The following is a 20850-nucleotide window of genomic DNA, read 5'->3' on the forward strand; positions in this document are numbered from 1 at the left end:
AGCTGCATGAACTTTTCTGCACTGATCCCAGAGAGGGAACCACACAGATCTCACCCACTCCTGTCCCTGGATGATGCCAAGATGATGGCTAACCTCCTTTTCCCTGTGGGACAAGGGCGATTTGGATATGGATAAGACTCAGTCTTCACTCCCCAGGGATTTATTTTCACTCTGTTCATTTAAACAGAGTATGCAGTAATGTGCATTTAACGTAAAATGTTCCTGGGCACTAAGCAATACAAAGAGGGAAATATGTTAGAATGCTCTTTGCACCAACACTACTGATACTCTCAAGATCTGTGACAGTTCCATTGTGGAAGCTGAAAATCGGTTTAAACTGGAAGCTGTTAGCTGTAGGCCTAAAGGAAAAAAACAGTTGTTTTGTTAAGTACAAAGCAAACTAGTACTTGTGAATACAGTGGCATCAAGGGATTTGATAGCAGCCAACACACCACTTTTAATACTGTTAAACACTACAAGCTACAGCATTACATTTTTAACAGTTCTCTACACAACATGATCGAATGATCAAAGCAACAATCTGTTTCCCCTAATTGTGAACTGTGCAAACAGCGCCAGCATGCAGTTTGACACAAAATAAACTGCTGGAAACAGAAAACTAACTCCTTTGACAAACAGATGGGAATCATGCTTCCATAAACAACTGAATATTTGGATCAGGCCTCTGTGGCTGTATTTCTAGAAACAACTAGCCATGGTTTCCAACAACATAGTTGCATGTCAAGGCTTTGAGCCACAACAATATGGACTATACCTCAATAGATCTCAGCTCAGCAGAATTAAATCTGGTCAGTACTAGGACAGAAGCTATGAAAACAGGTGCTACACTATGTGGTGCTAATAATTCAACAGGTGGTCCTGAATCCCTACCCCAGGCTGAGGGGAGGTGTGCCAGCTAAGTCAAGATCCTGACCACCTGCATTCATTCAAAATCCCATGGCAATTCTTTTCCCAAGCATGGGGGTTCTATCTCATGTCCTCCTGCCCAATGTGGGTTATAGTATTCCACCTGTCTACATATCCCATCATTTCTACTGGATTTGGCATTTTTCATCACCTGCTGCCCTACCTTGCTGCATAGTTTATTCTGTTTTGATAAGCAGCTGCTGTGTTCCTCCCCAGAGGTGTCTGCATTTCAGTGACTGAAGAAAGGAGACACAGATTTGAACATGATTGTATGAATATAATTAAGAGCAACATTTGGCCAACTTTTTGTAAAGAGCTTTTCGAACCCTTGGGATGAAAGACACTATTATAAGTAATTTGTTTTTAATTATCTTGTGATTAAAAACAGCATGAATATGGGTCACCCTTGTAGCTATTGTCTTTCCCCCTCTGAAGCACAGTGACACAGGGTCACACTGTAAAGAAATCTTTACATCAGTTAAACTTGGTTTTTGACTTGGAAATATTGAGAAGTTATAATTTAATGTGGTGTTTCCTAGGCCTTATTTTATTCAAGCACAAAATGGGAAAGCTGGAAAGATACCCAGCGGCCCCTATCCCCATTACTCATTCAATTGGTGCCAAAGGTGGTTGCAGTACATTACTGGCTCAGTAACTGAATAGAGATTGAACTGAAATTAGACTTTGGTCAGAGGATTCTTAAAGCATAAATCATGATGTGATGACCGACCAGCTTCATCTCAGCAGCACTTTATATTATTTGACCTCTTTTCCCCACTCTACACCATAGGCTGAATTTGTAAGGGACACAGTACATACGAGTATGGGAACAGGGCAGGAAGAGTGCTAATTTGGAGGACAGCTGGATGAACCTCCCCTCCCTTTGAACCCACTGGAGTTTTGAGGATTACTGCAGCCCTAAGTTCCTCCTGAAAGTTCCTCATTTGGACCACCTGTGCTGTGAAGCCTAGCTTTGGTGGACACTACTGGAACCCAGGTTTGGTTTGAATAGATTAACAAATATTTGGGGCCTGAGCAAATCCCACTGAAGTCAATAGAAAGCCACCCACCAACTTCAGTGGGCTTTGGATCAGGTCCCTAATGATAATTGCATTGGAGCCCAACAATGATGGATGCTACTGGAGCCAGCATTCGGCCTTAATAGATTATAACAAATAATCTAATGATTATCACAATAGCTCTTTTTGCATTTCTATAGCATAAAAGTGCATTCATAATGTTTCATTACATTTTCACATCCCAGAAAGAGAGAGTTGGCTAGAGTTTTAAAAAATAACTCACAACAGTCTTGGCTCTCCCTTAAGGAGAGCTATTTGACTTTAATATGTGGAAGGGAAAGAGAAATTATTGTATATAGAAATGTATGAGCAATGCTAACTATAGCAGAGACAAGAAGAGATGCAAGAATATCATCATCGTGAGATCAGAGTCTCAAACAATGGCGACTAGAGAGTATCCAGGGACTATTAAGAGATTTGCATGCTGAGGAAGCAGCAAGAGACTGCTCTGTCAAGCGCACTGGCTAGGAACATGATGGCAAAGCTAAAATTAGCAGTTTGTCTATTTCCTGTCTGTCATCAAAATAGGTTCTCAAAGCAGACGATCCCTTTCCCAACTCCACTCTGGTGAAAACCATCCAGATGTGCTTACCACAAAAACAGACCTTTGCGGATAGGGAAAATCAATCCATAAGAACTGGATAAAGAAATTATTGTCAAAAGCAAATATTACCATTTACAATCACTATGTAAAAACCCAGTGCCAAATTCACCACAGGGTCAACTGCGGCTTTGTGGAACAGTGTGTAGTGCTTCCACTCTTCCCGAAGATCAGTAACAGAATGTGACTCAAAGGTTCCCCCATTCCAAAGGGGGTGTACCCTCTGCCAGCCATATACATAGTGGGACATACATCCCCCAGCATAACTACACAGATGTCACAGAGAAGGCACTCAGATCCTACAGTGACAGGGAGCAGTATAAAGCCCCCAGATAGATGTACTGGCTGGCACAGAGACAAGGGTCCACCCATTCCCCACTCCTATCTAATTTGGATATGGATAGAGCCCTTTTTAATGTTTTTAATAAAGTAAATACTAATGGAAACTGTGTGATCATGGGAGACTTTAACTTCCCAGATATAGACTGGAGGACGAGTGCTAGTAATAATAATAGGGCTCAGATTTTCCTAGATGCGATAGCTGATGGATTCCTTCAGCAAGTAGTTGCTGAACCGACTAGAGGGGATGCCATTTTAGATTTGGTCTTGGTGAGTAATGAGGACCTCATAGAGGAAATGGTTGTAGGGGATAATCTTGGCTCAAGTGATCATGAGCTAATTCAGTTCAAACTGAATGGAAGGATTAACAAAAATAAATCTGCGACTAGGGTTTTTGATTTCAAAAGGGCTGACTTTCAAAAATTAAGGAAATTAGTTAGGGAAGTGGATTGGACTGAAGAATTTATGGGTTTAAAGGTAGAGCAGGCCTGGGATTATTTTAAATTAAAGCTGCAGAAGCTATCGGAAGCCTGCATCCCAAGAAAGGGGAAAAAATTCATAGGCAGGAGTTGTAGACCAAGCTGGATGAGCAAGCATCTTAGAGAGGTAATTAAGAAAAAGCAGAAAGCATATAGGGAGTGGAAGAAGGGAGGGATCAGTAAGGCAAGCTACCTTATTGAGGTCAGAATATGTAGGGATAAAGTGAGACAGGCTAAAAGTCAAGTAGAGTTGGACCTTGCAAAGGGAATTAAAACCAATAGTAAAAGGTTCTATAGTCATATAAATAGGAAGAAAACAAAGAAAGAGGAAGTGGGACCGCTAAAAACTGAGGATGGAGTGGAGGTCAAGGATAATCTAGGCATGGCCCAATATCTAAACAAATACTTTGCCTCAGTCTTTAATAAGACTAAAGAGGATCTTAGGGATAATGGTAGCATGATAAATGGGAATGAGGATATGGAGGTAGACATCACCATATCTGAGGTAGAAGCGAAACTCAAACAGCTTAATGGGACTAAATCGGGGGGCCCAGATAATCTTCATCCAAGAATATTAAAGGAATTGGCACAAGAAATTGCAAGCCCATTAGCAAGAATTTTTAATGAATCTGTAAACTCAGGGGTTGTACCGTATGATTGGAGAATTGCTAACATAGTTCCTATTTTTAAGAAAGGGAAAAAAAGTGATCCAAGTAATTATAGGCCTGTTAGTTTGACATCTGTAGTATGCAAGGTCTTGGAAAAAATTTTGAAGGAGAAGGTAGTTAAGGTCATTGAAGTCAATGGTAAATGGGACAAAATACAACATGGTTTTACAAAAGGTAGATCGTGCCAAACCAACCTGATCTCCTTCTTTGAGAAAGTAACAGATTTTTTAGATAAAGGAAACGCAGTGGATCTAATTTACTTAGATTTTAGTAAGGCGTTTGATACGGTGCCACATGGGGAATTATTAGTTAAATTGGATAAGATGGGCATCAATAGGAAAATTGAAAGGTGGATAGGGAATTGGTTAAAGGGGAGACTACAACGGGTCCTACTGAAAGGTGAACTGTCAAGTTGGAGGGAGGTTACCAGTGGAGTTCCTCAGGGATCGGTTTTGGGACCAATCTTATTTAATCTTTTTATTACTGACCTGGGCACAAAAAGTGGGAGTGTGCTAATAAAGTTTGCAGATGATACAAAACTGGGAGGTATTGCTAATTTAGAGAAGGATAGGGATACCCTACAGGAGGATCTGGATGACCTTGTAAACTGGAGTAATAGGAATAGGATGAAATTTAATAGTGAGAAGTGTAAGGTCATGCATTTAGGGATTAATAACAAGAATTTTAGTTATAAGCTAGGGACGCATCAACTAGAAGTAACGGAGGAGGAAAAGGACCTTGGAGTATTGGTTGATCATAGGATGACTATGAGCTGCCAATGTGATATGGCTGTGAAAAAAGCTAATGTCGTCTTGGGATGCATCAGGAGAGGTATTTCCAGTAGGGATAAGGAGGTCTTAGTACCGTTATATAAGGCACTGGTGAGACCTCACCTGGAGTACTGTGTGCAGTTCTGGTCTCCCATGTTTAAGAAGGATGAATTCAAACTGGAACAGGTACAGAGAAGGGCTACTAGGATGATCCGAGGAATGGAAAACTTGTCTTATGAAAGGAGACTCAGGGAGCTTGGCTTGTTTAGCCTAACTAAAAGAAGGTTGAGGGGAGATATGATTGCTCTCTATAAATATATCAGAGGGATAAATACCAGAGAGGGAGAGGAATTATTTAAACTCAGTACCAATGTGGACACAAGAACAAATGGATATAAACTGGCCACTAGGAAATTTAGATTAGAAATTAGACGAAGGTTTCTAACCATCAGAAGAGTGAAGTTTTGGAATAGCCTTCCGAGGGAAGTAGTGGGGGCAAAAGATCTATCTTGCTTTAAGATTAAACTTGATAAGTTTATGGAGGAGATGGTATGATGGGATAACATGGCTTTGGTAATTAAATATCATGGTAAATAGGCCCAATGGCCTGTGATGGGTTTTAGATGGGGTAAGATCCAAGTTACCCGGGAAAGAATTTTCTGTAATATCTGGCTGATGAATCTTGCCCATATGCTCAGGGTTTAGCTGATCGCCATATTTGGGGTCGGGAAGGAATTTTCCTCCAGGGCAGATTGGAAGAGGCCCTGGGGGTTTTTCGCCTTCCTCTGTAGCATGGGGCACGGATCACTTGCTGGAGGATTCTCTGCTCCTTGAGGTCTTTGAACTACAATTTGAGGACTTCAATAGCACAGATATAGGTGTGAGGTTTTTTTGTGGGAGTGGTGGGTGAAATTCTGTGGCCTGCGTTGTGCAGGAGGTCAGACTAGATGATCATAATGGTCCCTTCTGACCTAAATATCTATGAATCTATGAATCCTTCACCTGCAGTCCCTGTCCACCTGCACAGGGAGGGGTGTAGCAGCTCCCCAAAAGCCATTCCCTCTCCATACTGCTATTCACCTTCTGGATGGTCAGTACAAAAGGAATAATAGGGGGCACCTTTTGCTTTACTCTGCTTCCTAGACACACAGGATGGGCTGTTATCTGCTCCACAGAGTATACCTCCATTGACTGAAGTGGACTTACCCCAGAATTTCATTTGGCCCATTGTGAAAGGCATGTTCCACTCCCATCCCCACTCCTTGCAGCCCAGTGGTGGCACTATAGGTGTGTCCTACCATGGCTTCCACCCCTCTCCCCAACTGGGGTATCAGTAAGTTCAGTTTGAAGGATCTGTGAAGGGAAGTCAAAATAAACCTAATAGCAGGTCCCTTTAACAAGGTCTCAGAGAAGGTGCATTTGTTATGCAGTTCATAAGGCCCTTACCTCAGGATCCTGGTTCAGAGCTTCCAAACTTAGAGAGGGCTGAAATCAAAGATTCCAATCTCCTCGGCATTGCCAACCCCAAGTGTTCAAAAATCATGTGACTGGCTTTAAAATGATGAGATTATGTACAAATAACAGGTTTGGTGTTTTTTTATTTCCTTTCTATTTTTTGAACCGGTAGGGTGCACTGGGGTCACATTTTGAAGCTTTCTCTACAGTCACAAGGGCTAGAAACTTACCTTTTCTTCAGGAATGAAAGCTGAAATCATCACATCTCCACTTGACTTCAGGAGCTGGGGCCTTAACAATAATTATCATGAGACTCATGACAAAATAATGAGAGTTAGCAACACTGTCTCCTCAAGCTAATCTCCTAGCATCAGAAGGCTCACCACCCCCTTACAGCCTGCATGGCTACTAGTCTCCTCTCTTGCACAAGAGCTTGTTCCTATTTAAATAGCCCGAGGACAGGGACGGGGTTGATTACCCTTGATTACCTCAGGCTGTCTAGCTTGTAAGCACCAGTCAGTCCATTAAAGGGGTAGCACACTCCTTCAGACCCATGTACTGTACTTCATTCAACTGTATTGCAAATTCTCCTATTTCCCTTTTTCAAAAGGTCAGCTTTGTAATTGATTATTTCACTTTCTAATAGCTTGGAAAAAAACCCCGGGAGAAGCTGGTTTTGGTTCATTGATCATTGTGCTCTTGGGTGTTATTGGATCATGTTAATGGCAGATCTGCTGAAAAATCCACTTCCTCAATTTACCAAGATTCTTATACTGTTTAATTGAATAAAACCCATTTATGTCTTGCTGTTTTGAATCTATATGAGTATATGTGAGTCTATATGAATTCAGTGCATAACCATTAGCATCAGTAAGAGTCCCACATTCACACAGTGTGAAATTTACCCTTGCGCAGATACCTAGCACACTTAAATCTCACATAAGCTCTCAAATGAATTTAAATGGGATGTAAGTGATGCATAAGCTTTGTTCTGCCCTTCAGAGAAGGAATGAATTTCACTCAGTCAGAGAAAAGTACATCTCTGAATATGAGTGCTTCTGCCCTATGCAATTGAGCCCTAAATATTTTGTAGCTTTCCATACCAATAACCAGTATATGCCTGATGTGTAACCATCTTCCATGTCAGGTTTTCCTCTGGATGTCAGACATCAAGAACACAAACATCACTGCCAGAGGAAGGAGGGCAGGAGATCTTCTTTCAATGAATTGTTTCAGAGTAACAGCCATGTTAGTCTGTATTCGCAAAAAGAAAAGGAGTACTCGTGGCACCTTAGAGACTAACCAATTTATTTGAGCATAAGCTTTCGTGAGCTACAGCGCACTTCATCGGATGCATAAAGTAAGAATATCCAGAACTGTAACAGTTAATACAAAAAAAAGTTTTGGAAGGTATAAAAAACTCAGAATTCAGGGTTTACACTGACCTTGAATATTAGGCAATAAAATTAGTCCTTCTTGGGAGGCAGATTATCCCACTGTGACACCAGGGTACAATCTAGACTAATGAGTAGCTATGTCACCCCTGCACTGTGACCTGGGGTGCCCTTTACAATGCCTTCCTGTTCACAGACAGCCTCTAGCATGTCTGTGTGTGTGCGCTGCAGCCAGCCAGCCACACTGTGGCTCTTACCAGCCTTAAAATTACTGCAGTGTGACCCCAATTCACTCCCAATCCTAGATTTTCCCCCAGAAATGTATGTCCTGTACTGCCCAGCCCTCTCAGTGACAGTACAAATATATTGTCTCTTATTCCTTGAATGGGATAATGTGCACACAACTTGTTACCCAAAACTGAATTACCCAGACACTTCAACTTGAACACATTGATTATAGTTAGTAAACTTGTTTTATCTAAAGAGAGAGATTTGAAGTCACTACAAGTAATGAGGCATAAGTTAGAAATGATTACAAGAAAAATAAAAAGTAAATGCTTACTGGTGCCTAATTTAACAAATTATATTAGATTCACAGCTAAGTTTTCTCACCACATGCTTCCAGCAGTCTTACTGACCAAACTCTTTAGGTCAGGGCCCCTCCCGCAGAGTTCATTGTCTGCTTCCTTTGTCTCTTCAGGCACAGGGAATGTGATGGGCAGAGATAGAGAGGGGTGCTTTGGGGTGTTTCTCCCTCCTTTTTATACTTTCAGTCCCTCTCTTGAGAAACATTTCCAGGTGAGAACCAGAAGCCAAAGATTCTATGTGGAAGGATATTTCCTGAGTTTTTTTTCACCTGTTTGAACTTCCTTTGTCTTCCGTTCCTGCTTAATGACTCTGTTTACTGCTTAAATGTAAATTAAGGCAAGCACATATTCCTTTGTTTAGGAAAGACCTTGTGATAAATATAAAGGAAAGGGTAAACCCCTTTAAAATCCCTCCTGGCCAGAGGAAAAATCCTCTCACCTGTAAAGGGTTAAGAAGCTAGAGGTAACCTCGCTGGCACCTGACCAAAATGACCAATGAGGAGACAAGATACTTTCAAAAGCTGGGAGGAGGGAGAGAAACAAAAGGTCTGTGTCTGTCTGTATGCTGCTTTTGCTGGGGATAGACCAGGAACGGAGTCTTAGAACTTTAGTAAGTAATCTAGCTAGGTATGTGTTAGATTATGATTTCTTTAAATGGCTGAGAAAAGAACTGTGCTGAATAGAATGACTATTCCTGTCTGTGTGTCTTTTTTGTAACTTAAGGTTTTGCCTAGAGGGATTCTCAATGTTTTGAATCGAATTACCCTGTAAGGTATCTACCATCCTGATTTTACAGAGGGGATTTCTTTACTTCTATTAAAAGTCTTCTTGTAAAAAACTGAATGCTGTTTCATTGTTCTCAGATCCAAGGGTTTCGGTCTGTGGTCACCTATGCAAATTGGTGAGGATTTTTACCAAACCTTCCCCAGGAAGTGGGGTACAAGGGTTGGGAGGATTTTGGGGGGAAAGATGTGTCCAAACTACGTTTCCCAGTAAACCCAGTTAGAGTTTGGTGGTGGCAGTGGAGATCCAGGGACAAAGGATAAAATTAATTTGTACCTTGGGGAAGTTTTAACCTAAGCTGGTGAAAGTGAGCTTAGGAGGTTTTCATGCAGGTCCCCACATCTGTACCCTAGAGTTCAGAGTGGGAGAGGAACCTTGACAGACCTGTTTGCCAGAAGCTGGGAATGGGTGACAGGGGATCACTTGATGATTACCTGTTCTGTTCATTCCCTCTAAAGCACGTGGCATTGGCCACTGTCAGAAGACAGGATACTGGCCTAGATGGACCATTGGTCTGACGCAGTATGGCCGTTCTTATGTTCTTTGTATGCCAACTTTTATTTCGGCAGCTCTGTGGGGTTTGGAACATGTATTAACACCACCATACAGGGGAATCTTACAACTTCACATGCAATGTTGCCAAATGTACTTGATTACTGACCAGCAAATCATGGTCAGCAAAAATGATACTTTACAAGGCATACTTTGTACAAAGATTCTTACAATAGTGTGCACAGCATGAACACAGGGGTATACTGTCACACTTACATCTGCCTATTATAGGGTTCTTGCACCTTTCTCTGAAGCATCTGGTACTGGCCACTTTCAGAGAAGGGATATTGGACTAGATGAACTGTGGGTCTGATCCAGGCTGGAAATTCCCATGTTCTAGTTTCAAGACAAATGCTGGGTAAAAAAGCAAGTGTATTTTCAAATTTCCTTAACTTCTTCGCTTATTAAAACAAAACCTCTTGGTGTAGTTAGCACCATTTTGCTCTTTGTTAGCATTTTGTGTTTCCTTGTCAGGTTTTCCTGCACTAGTGCAGTGCTGCAATGTTGAGGCTGCAAATGCTGCAAGGGAGCATTCAAAGACAAATAATATGGTTTTCAGTATTTTTTAAAAAAATACCCTGACACCCTTTTAATATTTGTTTTTCTGATATATTTAATCTGAAAAAAATCTAAATTACATCAGAGGGTAAACGCCAGAGAGGGAGAAGAGCTATGGTAGCTGAAGGATAAGTTGGCACAAGAACAAAGCGGGGGTAAACTGGTCATGAATAAATTTAGGTTGGAAATTAGAAGAAGGTTTCTAACCATCGAGGAGTGAGGTTGTGCAAGAACCTCTGAGTTGGAGTAATGAGGGCAAACTTAACTAGTTTTAAGATGTAACTTGCTAAATTTACAAATGGGATTATAAAACAGGATTGCTGATAGCAGGGGACTGGACTGGGTGACCCCATGTAGTCCCATTGACTAGAGGGCCCATCTAGGGGGTCCCAGCTAGACCCATGTCCTGTGTAACATACATTTTGGATTGATAGGCTATTTTCAAAACCTCCTGAGGGATTTGAAATCCTAATTCCCGTTAATTTCAATGGGCACTGAGCTTTGCAAATCTCATTCATATGCTCTGACATTGTCCCTCTTTAAATTGCCCAGAAGGCTTACATTTCATGGCTGAGCATGTCTTGCTCATTTCTCAGCCTTAGCACCCTAACACGGTAAATGTCGAAAGGCGGTGTGGAATGCCTCCTTCTGAGCCAATACCCAGCTTTGTGTTTTGGGAACTCTGCTGTGGGAGGTGTCATTCACATACAGCAAAGACTAAGAACCTGACCAATTATGGTCAGTGTGTTTTCCTTTCCATTGCTCTTTTCACCAGAGAAAGAATGTTAAGCTCCAGCATTCTGGCCAAACTCCAGTTTGGGTAATTACATGCGGTCTACCTATATATTCCCTGAAGCTATGATTGTTCTTCAGTTCCTGCCCTAAAATCTTGTGTGGTCAAGAGCTTTGCTAGCTATAGGCACATGAGGCAGCTGCTACAGCAGCAGCTGCCCAAGGTGGTGGATTTCTGGGAGAAGAAATTTTTTTAAAATGCTCAAACAACAAAATTTATTATTGTCTACATGGCTCTGCAGATGGATCTATGGGGGTATGAATTGCAGGTCACACTAACTGCTCCATGTAGTCCCCTGCTGGCATGAATTAAAAAGTACCTAGTTCACACTGATGTAGTCCACAGGACTGTGTTAACGTACAGTAGGTACCCTTTAGTTTGCACCAGCAAGGTCTTCATGGAGCATTGAGAATGCTACACATTAGAGTGCTCTGCAGTTCAGAGCCCTGTAGACAGCCTGTGGCACTAATGGAAGTGTGATGGGGAGGTAACACAGTGAAGTTTTGCCTGGAGCAGCAGATTGCCTTGAGTGGCCTCTGTGCATAGGGTTGCTTTATCATATTGAATAGTTGTTTCATTTCACCCCCAGGTTTGGCTGTCTGGCTGCAGTGGATAAAGTGATTCATATATGTATTGGAAGTAGATTATAAACCACTCTGGGATTCTTCAAGATGAGAAGTCTTATCGATAAGGTATTCATTACTCAGGGCCGGATTGCTCCCTCCTGAGTAAAATCCCAGAAGAGAAGGCTACAAAAGAGTAAATAGCCTGGCAGATCTCAGATCTGTATATTCCATGCACACAGTTTATTATGCCTGGGTGCCAAACAACGATCAGTTAGTTACTAATACATGTGTTAAATTGGAAAATATTCTTCATGCAACATAGGAGCTATGTCCAGGGCCTTTCATCAGAGGAGCATGAAACAAACGAACAGATTAGCCACACCTGCACATATGAATTTTGAGATTATCAGAGCAGCGCATGCCTTTAGTCTTTTAGCGCTAATACAGTATTGTTCTATTTCAATCTAAGGTTGTCAATACTATTAGAAACTGCATTCCAATACGGCACACCATGAAAAAACTATGCATGTAGTTTTAGTAAAACAACAACATATAAGACAGACTCCCTCAATGTAAGTCTTTAGAAATGACTCACCAAGCTGATCTGCATTATGAACTGATTCTAGGAAACAGGCAATATGAAGTAAAAATCTGAACAAATACACCCACCAATTAAGACGTATTAATGTGATTAAGTTGCAATATTAATGAGACGAAAATAGTATCTTGCCCTTAGAAAATATCACACAGATTGATGGATGAGATAAGATTGACATGAGAGGAAGTCCTGCCCTGTCAGTGCCATTGGAAAGCTCCCCCCACCCCCCTTAACTGGCAATGATGAAGTCACAGGAAATGACACTACTTATTAGATGCTGAAGAAGGGATTTGGGCCATATACTAAATCCTATTGACTCCCTTCTTGGGTAAGGCAGGCCTTCCTATTGGGGGTCGGAGGTCAAAAGGTGATAAGCCACTCCCCAGAGGGTAAAATTTTAGAGCATAACACCATTTCCTGTAACATCATCATTGCCAGTTAAGGTGGGACTTCTGATGGCACTGAGGGGGGTGGGACTTCTTGTTAAAGGGGAACTTTCTTTGAACACTTCCAGTGAAGGGCAGGATTGCCTGTCATCCTTATCTCACCCATCAATCTTCATGACGTTTGCTGGTTGCAAGATACTGCTGATCAAAAGGGATTATACAAAAACAATAATTTCACCAAATTGTCATTCCCAGCTAGTCAAAGGGAGAAGGCTAGAACCGATAAGGAAATGCCTTCTATACAGCTTAATTCACAACACTAATTACATTCCTTTAAGCTTTGCTGAGTTGCTGTGAATTTAGTCAATACTTATTTTTAAATACCTTTTTTTAAATCAACATCTCCCTAAACAAACATGCTAAACCAGTGCAAGAGGAAGGATTATCTTGTGGTTAGAAACAGTAGCATTAGCAATTCCATATGGACTCCAGGAAGCTGGACCAAAATCCTGAAGCAAAGACCGTGGATTAAGCTTTATAATTAACTAGATAGGAAAAACTAATAATACAATCAGTACAATAGTCCCAGTGTTATTTTGAAAAGCAAGCCAATGGTTTTCACACTGCCTCTACATTTTCATTGTTTAATGTATCATGGTGTAACTGGGTTCACTCACCGCTTTAGCGCCTTCTTGTGGCCGATATGGGAATTAGCTTTGGTATCCAGTGCGCCCCCTCCAATGGTGCTCTGCCCATCACCTCTTCTGCTCCTGGACTCATGTCCCTCCAAGGACCATGGTATCCTCTTCAGTGACACAGCCCTCTGGCTGTGCCATACTTGATGTTCCACAGGTGTAGCTAATTATCTGAGGTGCAAGGCCCCTAGTGCTCACTAAAGGGAAGGACAAATAACACGATCTTAATGTTCGATTCTGAGAGCAGTAAGACTCTTCATGGACAGTTGGCATGCCCAGGAGGAGCTCACTGCAGGATCAGAGCCTTAGGCAGGTATAGTGTTGGCAGATATCAAGTAAGCCTCCTCCCCACAGCTCTGTCATACATGTCACACTCCTGTTATTCCAATTCTCATTCCATTTTACGAATAGGGAGGTTTCATCTTATGTACAAAAGGGGCATTGGGATGAGAGTAAGTCAATTTTCTCTTAAGATCTAATGTGGACATGGACTTCAGACTAGGATACGTATTTTGTAAGATCAGCTGATACTAGGTGAAGGAAGAGTGTTAACAGTAGACTACTAGATCTTGCTGCAGTATGCTGCTCTGTGTTAAAAAACTGTCTTTACCATTCAGCTGAGGCAGAGAAGAAAATATCCAAAAACATTTTAAATGTTAAAAGAAAAAATAAGTTACAGTAGATGTTAAATTGCACTGCCTTCTAATGGTGTTTCCCATGCACTTGCTAATACAAGGAATGGAGGAAATCAACAGGGGATCCTTACCCTGTAATTTACTAATGGCTGCACACCGGAGTACTGCAGCATTTTGGAAAAGAAAGAACAACCTGCTTTGACATCCTGACTCAGGAGCAAGTTGGTGGTACAGAAAATGTATACACACAGAGCAAGAAGTCAAGTATACAGAGAGTTGGTATGAAATCTCAGAAAAGCCAGGCACAAAGCAGCTGCAATATCTCAGACTAACTTCCTTTTCTGGGCATGGAGCACAGTTGAATTTGCTAAGCAATCAGCACAAATGCACAGTAGACATCTCCAGGGGATGGTAGCACCTGCCTTTTCCTTGCTCTTCTGACTTCGCTCTGCTTAGCCATCTGTAGAAATGCACCTTCCAGGTCTACCAACTTTTTTGTCCTGTATAAACCTATAATATATCTAAACACATCACTAAACACCTTGGTTGTGCTCCTGTGCAATGGAATATGCAAGTACTATCTAAGCAACTTTATCGGCACCCCCCCCCCCCCACTATTAGAGTTCAAGTCCCACGCAAGCACCTCCAAGCTAGCGTCCAAGTCTCATGTGAGCAACAACACATGGCAGCATTCGGGTCTAAAAAAAACATGCAGCACATTGTAGCGTCTGACTTTTTGACTGGCTTAAGGGATAACACCCAGCCATACAGCTAGTCAGCTTGGGTTTAAAGGTGCATCCTAACTTATCTCCTGCCACCAGGATCAGTTGAACAGGAGTCAGCTCTTCCCCCGTCCTCCAGACCCTATTTCTTTAACTGTCTCCACAAACACATGCACCAATTCAGAATGCATTGCTTATTCTCTCCCTCACCCACTGCAGGGCTCCGTCCCAAGAAATTTACAGGGCATAGGAGTTTGTGACAGATGGAGGAGAGAGGTCAGTAACTGAATCTAGGGGTCCCAAACAATTGTCTTCACAGGCATCCCCATGTTTGTCTAAACTGGTCTTGATCACGGCTGCGCTTTATACTCGACTTGTCCCTGCAGCTGGCCATGTCTCCCTGTATTGTGGTGTTCTCTACTTGGGTGAATACAGAGCATCATTCTTTCATCACCAGTGAGTATTTGGCCTCATCTAAACTACTCATGTGACACTACATGATAGTAAGAGAAATGTGGCAGTGGGCACATATTTTAACATATGCCAATTATTTTGCTGTACTGAATATATAGTAAATTCAAGTTTTAAACACTATTATAATTCTTAATTAACCAATAAACAACCCAGCAACTTAATCTGCATCCATTCTTCTTCTTATCTGAACCACATTAATAGTGCACTAGTTATGATGCAAATTGTCTTAGTATGATGCATAACAGTAGGCCAAGACTTTTGAAAGTGACTCAAGATTTTTGGTGCCCAACTTTAGAAAACTTAAAGTGGCCTGATTTTCAGAAAGTGCTGAGCACCAACTTTCTAAATTCAGGCTCCTTTAAAGCATCTCAAGTTGAACACCCAAAGTCACTATTCACTTGTGAAAATCTTGGCCACGGTATTTTAGAAAAGGCAGCAAAAAGACAGTTGATCTATGTAGCATATGGGTTTGAAATAATGCTTCTAAAATTCCCTATTACTGGTCTGATGGCCTTTTAAAGGTTTAGATTCAAAACTGGTCTTGCAAATTATTTGGAGAAGTCAAAAGAGCTGCTTGTTAGAAATTATGCATGTTTGGGAAATCTACATGAAATTCTATAAATCAATAATTTGAAAATAGTGCTCATTAAGGCATCTGCCCATATAAAGATAATCTCTCATTTGCTGTCATAAGAGAAATAGTTTTTCTTAAAATGCCCCTAATGTCCTGAAGATATGACCTAGCTTGAAACAGAGGGCTGATAATATTTACTAGCTGTTTACATGAAGGAAAATAAACCAAAAAATAACCATAGACATTTGCTTTGGATTCCAAACTGCTTTCAGCCTTTGTGGATTTGGAACTAAATTTCTCACACACCACCACTTTCTTTGAACAACAATGAAAACAAAACTAAAAGTGAACAGTGTGATCCTATTCTATAATCCTAGTCCTGGAAGCCAAATATTTGAGGACTAAACCTGTCCTCAGATATGCACATGTGTATCTCAAACAATAATTAATTGTATTTTTTTTTAAAGGAGGAACAGGAATGCACAGAAGCCAATGGTACATATCCACTGTCACACAGACCTTGCAACTACACTTGCTTCTTTGAAAGAACGAGTGGGTGGGACTGGAGGCCTGATTCTCATTGATGCTAAGGGCCCTTTACTCCAGGAATGCAAAGGGATCTCAAAGTGGGTCGTAAAGTAGGTAATAATTTATTGATACCTAACTTTTCTACAGTGCATGTCATCAATAGATCTCAAGGCACTTTACAATCTATATGTAATGTTCTAGCTTCTGGGAGTTTTGTAGGTAGAAGAATTGTAGGTGTGGTTCCTAAATCTCTTGTTTCTCTTGCTATATTCATTTTTCCAGTAGCTTCTCCCAGTTATTCTGCTCTTCATCAGCCTCAAAAGCAACAGTTGGCAAATTTTACTGCTTTCTGACAAGATTAAATAATGCTAAGCACCTGCTCCTCTTGTTTACTGTCTGCAGGAGTTTATTACCACTTCATGAATGGACTCAGGATCCGTATTGCATGATTAATGGATGATGTCTAACACACACCGCTCAGATTCCTAGTCCAATAAAATAAAAATGAAGGATCATATTTAATATCCTATTTAAAAAAAACCCCAAACCAGCCATCTTTGTCTCATGTTTGCATATTAACAGAAACTAATTCAGAGAGGGGTGAGTTTATGTCATAGGCTATAGGAATTAATGGTATTTTTTCTCTCTCTTTTGGGGGGTGATTTTCAAAAGCACTCAGTACTCACCACACACTTTTCATGTCGATGGGAGTTTTAGCATTATCTTCAATGGGAGCAGCATTAGGCCAAAGAGTGCTTTTGAAAACGATTCTTGGGTTTGGCATTCCTCCCTAGTAGATCAGTGTGAAATCTCCTTCCCTTTGCACAGCCAGGACTCATGGTCCTCAGTACAGCTGGTTGGGAATTTTTCTCTAAACCATTTATTCACCAAAAATGCCTATTCGTCAAAAATGAAACTGTTCATGAAACAAGCGACAAAACTTCCAACTCAAATTTTCCAACTCACAGTTTATTCGATGAGGAACATATTAATTTTCCACACTACCAAAAGTAGAGGATGATCTTTGGAAACCCTAAAGACACTTGAATAAGGAAAGTGTTTGGGAGACGTACGTAGGTAAGCTGGAAATGTTTCCAAATCCCAGTTAGCGCAAGATGCTGAAATAAATATTTTCCCTTGTGCCTAAGCGTGTACTGTTTAGATTGTGGGTCATGGCAATTTGAAGTGTCAAAATGGGATTTTTAGGTTTAATAGTTAAGAAGCATGAAAAGCTATTTTCCATCATAATGAAACATACAGCCATTCTCAGAGCTGTGTTGGGCATGGACCCATGTCAGGTGGCTGTTACTGCTGGAGATAAACTGTGGTGGTGGGACCATGAGGCATCTGGTGTCACCAAAGATTGTGAAATACTCCTCGACTGTATGAGTAGGGCTGTATATCACCCCTAGTGCCACCCAAGATCCCCTGTGAAGTAGCCCAGGAGGGAGAGTTATTCCCCGTAGGCTCAGCGAGTGAAGCCTGCTAAGAATGGCCTAGATATTAATTCCACAACCACAATGCATCAAAGCAATGCACCTGCTATTTTATCATTATCCATATTAGCTACCTTCTACTTGCCTCCATATTGATTAGCTATCTTTGGGAAACGAGGCTGGTGCTGGAGGGGTTTGGCTAGAACTGGTTATTATTGCTTTTTTCTTCCATTTGGACAGAAATGTGTGTGAGGAAAAAACCCAACAAATGCTTTTTGAAAAAATGTGGTCATGGTTGATAGTGTCTGCGCTGCTTGTCAGATGCCTGTGATTACATGTCCAGGTGACTTAGAGCTTAGAAACAAGGATGTAAATTAGCTGGCAGATAAGGAATGTGTAAAGCAAAGCAAAATGTCAGAACAGCAAGCCATGAGGACAGGAGCAGAAAGAAAAGGGTTATGGTATGTGGTGCTAACATGTCATGAGGGAAAGCAGCAAACAAAAACTGGGGAATATTAAAATACTTAAAATTATCATAGTAAGGAAATATCATTTGGAGGAGTGGAGACAGAATCATAAGACAATAATAAAGAGTGATTATACAGAACTGACAGGCACTGTCATAGGAAACAATAGCAATCAGCAGCATTGCTGCAGAGATGTTTTAATAATGCAAAGGTCATGGTTATATTAGAGGTACATTATGTATTACACTGGCCAACTGGTCTTGGAAAACTTCCTAACAATGTTGTTTTGGCAATATTATCAAAGTCAGGATGAATGCATAAGCTCGTCCGATGCCTGCACTTACCTGATCCTGAGGATAGGCTACTTCTGATTATAATGAATATTGTATAGAGATGCTTCATGTTCCAGATGCTTCATACAACAGCATTGCATTTCTTCCTTTGAGGGACCTCCTCTTTACTAGCATACCCTGGAAAATTTACAAGAATACAGCTGAATAATATATACCTAAATGCTGGGTGAAAACAGTTTACAAGGGTGAAAATCCCTAATGGAGCAAGCACAGATAAATTAATTTGCTGCAAATTACATTTTTTTTGAGCTTTTCACTTAAAACATATGCTGAAGACAAAGGTGGGATTTTTCAAAGCCCCTGAGAGGTCCTGATGCCCAATTCCTACTAAAATTAATGGAAACTATTATCCAAATCTCCTATACAGTTTTGAAAATCTCAGCCAAAGTCGATCACATCATAAAGTAATGAAGTTAGCAATATTTCTTATTTTTCTCTGTTTTCTTGTTTACTCCTTGATTCGTCCTTTTTAATATTTGTTTAGGTGCCTATATGCCACTGGCATTCCAGGAGTTTGAAAAGAATTCAGATCCCCATTAATATATCATATTTAAACCATGCTATTAAAATACTAAAAGCAGCTCAATGAGCAGGGAGGAAGTATTTCTGAAATAGGAGGCTTTTAAAGTTCTGTTTCAAACAGGGCAGGTCTGGGGTCCTTACGTCTCAAGGCCAGCATTCCTCAGGCTCAGTGCTATGGAGGTGTAGATCTGAATGAAACTCTCAGTTCTCAGGGTCCTAGGACTTCCGATATTAGGAAGTGAAGCAGTACATACCAGCAGGAGCCAAAACTCTTGAAGGTGTTTACCACTCAGAACCTGCCCCGGTGCTGAGAGTCTTCCAAAGCAGTACTTCCATTAAAGTTGATAAGAGTGCTGAGTGCAACTCTATGGCAGGATCAGGCATAATTATAAGCTGCTCAGTTAGTAACTAAACTACAACAAGCTGGGCTACAGGAACCTGCCAGTCACCACTTTTCCAATGACTCGTGTTGAGCCATCTTTTGGGATAATTTAGGAAACATTTTCCTTAAGATGTTTCTCTCCCTATGGGCTATTCTTATGAAAAAGTGTAGCTTCTTCCTTACATGCTAAGAGTGGGTAAGCCCTTGGCAGGCACTAGATTTACATTACCAGACCTGATTGCCTACGCCGTACTGGGAATGAACATGGAATACTACACAGAGGGGAACTGGCTTCTCAGAATGCCATGGCTGACCTATCATTAGACATGCAGAGCTGCCAGGAAGCAGCCAACAAATCATGAGCAATAGCCCCTCTCTGAGTGTGAGCAGTCCATTGAAACCACCACGGACAAAATTGCCCTTCGGGGAGGGAGAATGGACATGTGTGAGCTGCAAAACTCATTTTTAGTTTTAACAAGCATTTTAAAAAGTTCTGTCAAGGAAGAGAATGTAGACTCTTCCCCCAGAGATGGGCACCATATATTCACTAATTATAGATAAAACTAAAAAATGAACTTTCATGTTATTCTTGTTAACTACTTCATATAATCAGTATTTATGTCTGCAACCACTGGGCCAAGTTTCTCTGGCAGCAGGAGATCTGCTTGAGAGGACAGTGGAATTTGGCTCTTAGAGATGGGATTTATGAACCTGTAGAAAGAAGGATTTTAAATCAGTATGCATCTTTGTTTCATGTTTGTGTACCAGGGCTTTTCCTTAATAACCTTAATAAAGGGGGAGGCTTTAGAGCATCTACACCAGAAATTCTTTCAGTTTTCCTACATCAGATCAACTTGGGACATTCCTAGAAGACATTATTTTCTTCTGAAATTTTTTTCTTGTAATACAAATCATATCTAATGTCTAGTATCTCATGAAAACACCTAATCTTAATTTTGGGCTGGTATTCTTTCTATTACTGTTCTACTAGAAGCGGTTAGCAGGATGTTCAATAGTGCTCTAGAGAGTTTTATTGGTTCATTTCCTTTTCTAAACCTAGTCTGATGTTGTCAGCATTGCCTTGCAGTTCTTCAGAAAAATGTGCATACAGCGTACCAGGTATTTGGGTTTTTTTGAGCGAGAAATCTGATTCTCTTCGTTTCCTTATACAGTCAACATTAAGAGATAATGAAAGACTTGATGCCTGTATTAGATTAACAATTGAACTATTTAAGGAAAGGTGGAGGAAGCAGGAGTAAGTGACTGAAATGAAATCTTCGAGCTATATGCTTACTGTAACCACTATGCTCTACTGTCTCATCTCTGTTCTCATTTCTTCTCTTGGGGGGGTCTATAATGCCCTAATTCATTGCCTATGTAAGGGAATAATTGGACATGTCAACTCTTATGCATACCTTCACTTACAGTGCAGGGGTAGAGCATGCTTGCCCTTGTGTGGCCATTTGAGGCCTCTCTGCATGGCCCAGGTAAGGATTGCCCAGAATCTCAGCCTCTGCATTTGGGGAA

General features: G+C 41.0%; 1 protein-coding gene across 1 annotated transcript in view; it reads right to left on the reverse strand.

The window, feature by feature from the left end:
• The window catches only part of SLC6A1 (solute carrier family 6 member 1), a 130540-nt gene extending 112006 nt beyond the window's left edge, over positions 1-18534 (reverse strand). The window contains exons 1-2 of the mRNA XM_043551357.1: positions 18411-18534; positions 13213-13427 (exon numbers count right to left, since the gene is read on the reverse strand). The gene's annotated coding sequence lies outside the window, so the exon portion shown is untranslated. The remainder of the gene's footprint in view (positions 1-13212; positions 13428-18410) is intronic.
• Positions 18535-20850: the final 2316 nt, after the last annotated feature.

This window comes from Chelonia mydas, chromosome 7 (genome assembly GCF_015237465.2).
Source record: "Chelonia mydas isolate rCheMyd1 chromosome 7, rCheMyd1.pri.v2, whole genome shotgun sequence".
Taxonomy (NCBI): Eukaryota; Metazoa; Chordata; order Testudines; family Cheloniidae; genus Chelonia; species Chelonia mydas.